The following is an 8,033-nucleotide window of genomic DNA, read 5'->3' as shown; positions in this document are numbered from 1 at the left end:
TGGAGGCATATGAGAATTCAAGTACTCAAGAAGCATGACCTAATCTACAATTGCTCTCAGGAAGAAAGTAGCAAGGAGAACTTTGAGCAAGGGCAATCTTGAGAATGACATAAGTAATTATGTCACCTATGAAGCTCTATCACCTTCATTTAGAGCATTTGTCGCATCACTTCAAGCCGTGCTTGTTCCAAAAGACTGGAAAGAAGCAAGACAAGATCCAAAATGGTGTGAAGCCATGAGGGAAGAGTTGGAGGCTCTGAGAAAGAACAAAACGTGGGAGCTAGCAAATCTTCCAGAAGGGAAGAAGGCAGTCAGTTGCAAGTGGAGCAGAATCCCGAGGGTAAAGTTGACCGATGCAAGGCAAGACTAGTAGCTAGAGGGTACAGCCAAACCTATGGTATTGACTGACATAAACATTCGCCCCAGTTCCAAAGATGAATACAGTGAGGATTCTGATTTCGTGTGCAACTAATTTTGGATGGCCACTCCACCAACTCAATGTCAAAAATGCCTTCTTACATGGAGATCTATAAGAGGAAGTGTAAATGGAAATTCCTCCAGGACTTTCTACACCTGCGATTGCTAGGATGGTTTGTAGATTGAGAAAGTCTCTCTACGATTTGAAGCAGTCGCCAAGGACTTGGTTTGACCGGTTCAGGCAAGCAACTTGCAATGTGGAGTATAAACAATGCAATGGAGATCACATGGTTTTCTATAAACATTTCAAGCAATAAATCACTATTCTTGCAGTATATGTGGATGACATCACAACAACAGGAGACAATGAAGAGGAGATTAGAAAACTGAATAAATGCTAGGCAAAGCATTTGAAGTTGAACATCTTGGTCAGCTAAAATATTTCCTGGGTATCGAAGTTGCCAGATCAAAGGGGGAATAGCCCTATCTCAGAGGAAGTATTACCTTAGATTCATATGGGAATGCTTGGATGTAGAGCAGCTCCAACTCCCATTGAACAAAATCACAAATTGACAACACAGCTTGGTGAACCGGTAACAAAGAAAATGTCAACAATTAGTTGGCAGACTTCTGTACTTATGTCACGCTTGACCAGATATTACATATGCGGTAAGTGCAGTAAGTAGATATATTCATGACCCCAGAAATGGACACCTTGATGCAGTCTATAGAATCCTGAGGTATCTAAAGGGCAGCCCTGGTATGGGACTCTGGTTCAAGAGTAATGGCCATTTGAATATTGATGGTTATAGTGATGCTGATTGGGTTAGCTGTCTTGATGATAGACGATCAACCTCAGGCTATTGTGTATTTGTTGGTGGAAATTTGGTGTCATGAAGAAGCAAAAAAGAACCGGTAGAACCAAAAACAACTGCAGAAGCTAAGTATAGGGCAATGCCTCAAGGGCTGAGTGAGATGTTGTGGGTTGCTCGAGCTAAAGGCGCTCAGACAAGATCCTTTGAATCATGTGTGGGTTGCTCGAGCTAAAGCGCTCAGACAAGATCCTTTGAATCATGTGTGGGATGCTGATGGCAAATGCCTCAAGGGCTGAGTGAGATGTTGTGGGTTGCTCGAGCTAAAGGCGCTCAGACAAGATATCTATCATGCTCGTGTGTCAACAAATCTGCCATCAGCATTGCTAATAATCCAGTGCAGCATGACAGAACAAAACATGTGGAGATAGACAGATTCTTTATCAAAGAGAAATTGGATGCAAGAATCATCAAGATAACTCATGTGAGCTCTGGAAAACAAGTCGCCGATTGTCTAACAAAAGGCTTGGGAACAAGGGCGAGCAACCTTGGCTGTGAGAAGATGGGTATGATAGATATCTATCATACCTCATGGGAGGGAGTGTTGGGCTGTGTCTTCTCTATGTTCTGTGTGTGTGTGTGTGTGTGTGTGTGCTTAAGGCCCATCTGGCCCATGTACCCAGCAGCCTATATGTGGGCTGCCCTCCTGTACAGGAAACCCTAACCCAAAAGAATACAACAACACAGGTCAGCTCTCTATCCCAGCCGCCACGCCTCTCTCCCCTACTTCAACACCCCCTTATAGAGCAAATTAGGGAACTCGTTGCATATACCATGCAACAAAAGGTAAGTATATCGTATACATGTAATTACCATGCAAAGTGGTTTAAAATGTACTAATGAGTAATGAGAAACACATGATAATATGGTATGCGATCTCTAGCTTGTAAACACTATACAGCATAACAGTGATAAAGAACTTTCCTAATCAAACTGGCAAGGTACTCCACATGTGGCTAAATATAACAGAAACGAGTCTGCTTATATCTGAATACAAGGTCAACTAACCTTCATATCTGAAGGAAGAGCAGTGCTATTAACAGCTTTGCATACGTGAATGATACATGAGCATATTTGCGATTGGGCACTCTGGGCTGTTGAAAGATCCTAGACAACAATGTTAATAAGCAACAAGAAAGTAAGTTAGCCAACTCATAGAGAACTCGGACACTATAAAACAGGATTTGAAGCCTAGTTAAGGACATGGTATAGTTATTTATGCCCGTCTCCTTGCATGTTAGTTGCACAAATCTCTGACCACTAAGAACACATCCAACCTTGGTTAAAAATTCAATTATTGTGAAATTTTCAAGGTAACATCTCAAACAGGTAGAATAAATATCCAGAAGCAAATACCCTACTTCAAAAAAGAACAGCAAACTAAAATCAGGGAGAGTGATTTCAGGTTCATGGACATGGAGTATAAGATTAATAGTAGACTACGGTCTAAACTGCCAACAAAGTTCGATTAACCAGTCTAAACAGGTTATAATTGTGTTTCCCTCACGACGGAAGGAAAGTGTTGAGCTTACATGACAGCTGGCAGTGATTGATGACAATAGTTCAAAAAGTTTATTCACAACTGAGGGAACTACAGGTGGATGACGCCTCAGGTAAGGGCAAAACGCACTCAAGTAGTGTCCAAGGATAACGGCCAGTCTTGGTTCCGTCCACTTCAAAGACAGAAGCTGAGTAAGTAGACCTGATTTACAATCACAGGGTGAGTTAATGATAAAACAGAACTACGTTTACCACAAAAGAAGAAAAAGTGAATAATCTGCAGACCTCCAAATATGTCATGTATCCTGTGCAATGAAAATGGTGTGTCCAGAATGATCTCTCCATTCTCAACCGAATCATCAAAAATAGCATTGACAACCGTGTTAACTGTTAAGCACTAGCTGTGCACTTTCAAATGCAGCCAAATCCTAAAATACTCATGCAGTCAGCACAATTTCACCAGCACAAATAAATTTATAAGAAAACACGACAAATAATTAAGCTCTGGCTGAACAATTAAGGGTCCAACCTTGGGGGGGTTTGATACAGTGATTGCATCTCCAGTGACGCTATTAATTCTCTGTGCAACTCTGCTGGCGGCAAGGATTGGTCTTCGATAAGCAATATATTTTATGAGATCCAACTGAGTGGAGGAATCAAATCGTTACATTCAGCAGACAGCAAACATAAGAACCACCATAAGCAACTCTTATGATAAGACTTGAGAAAGCTTCAACAGATAGTAAACATGAAGTGGTAGGCAACAGATTACTAACTGGAGGAGGGCTATGAGATGTAACAAGAAACGCACCAGTCTGGAGCGGTACTGTATGAAGCCATTCTTTCCATGAAGCTCATCGCTCCATAACTCTAACGAGCATGGCAATATGGTTCCAGGTGTCTTGAGCATTCTTTTAAATGAAACGTCCAGAATCACACTGCATATACCATTGCTAAAAAATAAAATTGTTCCAATATTGCCCTTTTCTGCTGAATTGGTCCCAGATGCAAAAGCAACATCCGCAGGGTCAGAGGCTAAAAAAAATTATTTAGGTCCCTTAGTTAGCACCATCTGCATGAGGAATAAATTTCATAAGGATAATGTTGCATCTACTCCCTCTATTTCAAATTATTTTTCCAAGCATACCATATGTATAGACCTAGGGTGCACAAGAAATTTCAGTGGTGTTGGATTAAGCATACTCTACTAACTTACAAACTATCACTACAACATCTTTAACAACACTAAAGCAGGGGCATAATCCGCAACTAGTGTGATAGCTGCACTAATGATTTGCTCATTGGACAAACGTTGTCAGACAACACTTCCCGTAAATCTGTACTATGGACATCAAGTCATATGGACTGCTGGATCTTTCTTATCAGATGGCTCACAATTAACATCTTTAGCTGAAGCACAACATGGCTACAACTACACCGTTGGATAGACTAATCAAACAGTCCATGGTGCAGGAATTCGCGGTGGCCCTGGCAATGTGCTGCAGCATGCCCCTCTCTGAACATGCTTGTACACACGCGTGATTCTCCCATCTCTGTCTAGAAAGTTCTGGCATGCTCACACGAGTAGTACTAGCAACTACTAGCAAGAAAACAGAGAGGGAGTGAGAGAGATTAGAAAATTCTGGCATGCTCACGTTGGTAGTACTAGCAAGTAGCAAAAAGGAGACAGAGAGATATGGCATGCAGCGGTACAGCCTCTGGAAAGGCGCAAATTTTATTTTACCAAATTAGAGAACTGCAAGTACTATAATAATAGTATGAATATGATATATGTTGTAACTAAATATCTTCACCTTCACTTATAGTTCCGTTTTACAAATGTTGTGACATGGTTTTCCCTTTGTTTTTACCAACAATTTTTGTGTACAAGAATCGATCAAATCATTGTTCGCATAATCGTCTGATTTATGACGATAAATAATTGACTTAATACTCTCCCCATTGCTCGGTCTAGAACTTGTAAATTTTATCAAGAAAAATATTGGAGGGGGTATCCCTTTTCTTTGGTACGACCGCACGACCCTCTCTACCGAGCCGGACTGCCTAACCTGGAAATGGAGCGCAAGCGGTGTCTACTCCACCAAATCGGCCCACATCGACACTTTCAACGGCTCTATCACCTGCGACGTATGGAAGCTTACCTGGAAGAGCTGGGCGCCGCCGAGCGTCAGATTCTTCCACTAGCTCGGTGCTGAACTGCGGACCGGCTTGCCCGCCGAGGCCAGCAGCACCCCGCGCGCTGCACCCTCTGCGATCAGGCCCCCGAGACCATGCACCACCTACTCCTCGCATGCCCCTTCACCCGGCAGATTTGGCACGAAGTGCTGCACTGGCTGAGGATCCCCTGCACCCCGCCCGACCATGAGGACTCACTCAATGACTGGTGGCAATCGGCAAGACAGCTCGCCCCCAAGCCCATGCGCAAGGGCCTTGCCACCATGACCCTGCTCGTCCTCCGGATGACATGGAAGCACCGCAACGATTGCATTTTCAACCGAGGACGCCCATCTGTGACCAGCCTGCTCACGAAGATCAAGGATGAGGCTGCCCTCTGGACCGGAGCTGGTGCATTAGGGCTTAGAGCCATCACCCCCCAAACCTGGGATGTCCCCTAAATCGTTTTCAAACTATGTAACTGCCTCCTAGGAGGATTGTAGCCCAAACTCTCTCTTTTCAATGCAATGAAACGCAAGCTCTCTTGCATTTACTTGAAACAAATAATGTACCGCTACAATTTTTTTGGAAGTTTTTAGAGTTGATCATTAATTAATTAATGAGTTGCATTAATCCACTCATCATATTTTACATGACGATACTTACGTTACACACACCCATGTGTACATACCTTTCACTAGAAAGATTGCGAGATTAACAGAATTTGTTATCGTGCATTGTCTATGTGTGTGTATGGATATTACTTGAAGAAAATAAGTTAATGAAATTGACATATGTCCCTCCCAAGATATGACATTTCACAAGACGTGCATGGCGCGTGCCGTAGAGAAATATTGCCAAACGGAAAGAATAGTTTAGTAAAGCTGTGTGAGATATACCAGCCAAAACGGTAAGCACTGAAAATGAAGTGCAATCTTGTAATGTTGGTAATATTCCAGCATCTACAAGCACAAACATAAGGTAGACATCAGGGCCACTTAGAACTCAAAAAGGGGGCAAATTACCAACCAATATGCATTAAAGTATTTAACAAGATACCAAAATAAGCAAAGAATACTATTTGAAGAGCACTGATACCATGAAAGGCAAACAATACTATCAGATGAGCACTGACCTGTCGAAGGAAACAGGAGGTCTTAATGGTATCTGAAACAATACATTGCATGTTGGATGAAACCAGAGTAACCAAACAGTCGCAGATACCCTCGGCAACGTCGAGCTCCCTTTCACTACTAAAATCAGAGCATGCTCTATCTTTGGTCAAAGAATCTTGTGAAATGCTCATCAAGATCTCAAAGACATGGCCCATTGCATCGTCATAATCCTGTGCGGCAGTAATAGGCCTTCTTCTGAGAAAACATTCACAGCCACAATCAATACAGAAGGAAGGGGGGGAAGTTGTTGGCTTAGGAGAAAGGAGAAACCAATATTATACACACCTTTGGCACAGAATTTTGAAGAACTTCAAAGCATATGTCTGGAATTTACTGAGATGAAGTAAGGACTCGCATCTGCTAAATTAAGGATCATATGGTCATCATCAAAATAAAGATAACACCAACAAACAAATTCAAATTTCTGAAAACAAACCTTTTAACTAAACCATGTTTGACAAGGTGAACCACTGGAACCCACTCCGCATACGCATTTGCAGCAAGCAAGCAAGATGTTACCGTCAAGACATCCTTTTCAGTTGATACCATGAGCTCGTCAGGGCGTTCAGCAATAATTGATTCAAAATGTTTCTCGAGCAACTACAACGGGATATCCAAAGAAGAATTCACATTAAGAAGCCATATCTTACCAGATAAACTATCAACGTTGAATACATAGTAAGAAAAATAACTTACTGACGAAAGGAAAAGCATGACATTTGTGAGAAACTCATCTAGATCAGGTAAATCTGCTTCACATAGGCCACCTAACAAGGAGAGTAACATTCATTTACCTTAGTAATTGAAATGGTTGCAAAGAAATTAACCAAGGAAAACATCATTACCTCTGAAATCTGAAATCCACTTTAACATGAAGGCGGCCAACTCAGCCTAACAGTTAGAGCGACACTTATTAACAATAACTTGAATGCTGGGAAGGAAAGGAACTGGAAGTTTATATGTTGATGAACTCACATCGTCAGGACCTGGTTTAGATAGATAAGTAACGGGAGAAAGCAAATCATTCAATAGAGAAATTCCACCACTCCAAATTGCCTGCGAAATAACATTGAGATTTGAACACAAAACAGGCACAGAAACAAATAAAACAAATAACAAAAAAGGAAGAACCTTTGCCACTAAAGCAGCTGTAGCACTCCTTGAACTGAATAGATGCTGCCAATATCAAAATGCCACGAGTTATAGATGAGTCGTACGATCAGAGTAACAACTTATGCACTACTCCTATCTAACAATCAATCCCATAAATGACACATATTTTACAGGCAAATCCCACAACAGCCATACTAGCATCATGATGAAGTAGTGACCAAAGTAAGCTAGACCGTGTACAAGAATTGCATACACAGTGAATAAGTAAGTGGCATTATTACAAACTGTATCTTCGTCTACTAACTGTCTCTGGGCCCAGCTCCCTGTGTGAGAGAAAAAGAATCAAACATACTACTACCTACGTTCATTTTTGTAAGAAGTTTCTGTAAGAGGTACTGGAGTTGTTACAAATGGGAACGTATATTTAGTAATGCTAGTCTTGCTGGATGTTGTTGTCTCTGTTGTCTCGATTAAAAAAAAGATTAAAGCTGGGTGATAACAGATGTCTTCCCGGTCGGAGACAATAGGATATACGAATTGCGACTCTATTCAGTGCTATCTAACTGGGAAAGCATAAGAAAACGCAAGAACAGCCTCTGACTCGAGCTAATTGAAAACGAGGAATAACCCGCATCATTTTGAAGCCGTGGTGCCGGAGTTGAGGCGGAAGACCCTTCCCAAGCAGCTGAAGCGATGCCTTCGCCAACAAATCCTCGTACAATTCTTCCCCCTATAATACACCATATAATTACACAAAATCCCCAGATCAATCGGTAGAAAA

General features: G+C 41.8%; 1 pseudogene; it reads right to left on the bottom strand.

Annotated features, from left to right (window-relative positions):
* Positions 1-8,033, bottom strand: part of LOC119270124 — an 18,254-nt pseudogene that overhangs the window by 9,475 nt on the left and 746 nt on the right.

This window comes from Triticum dicoccoides, chromosome 3A (genome assembly GCF_002162155.2).
Source record: "Triticum dicoccoides isolate Atlit2015 ecotype Zavitan chromosome 3A, WEW_v2.0, whole genome shotgun sequence".
NCBI classification, from domain to species: Eukaryota; Viridiplantae; Streptophyta; class Magnoliopsida; order Poales; family Poaceae; genus Triticum; species Triticum dicoccoides.
Note: the sequence above shows the minus strand (reverse complement) of the source record. Positions and strands in the feature narration are given on the sequence as shown.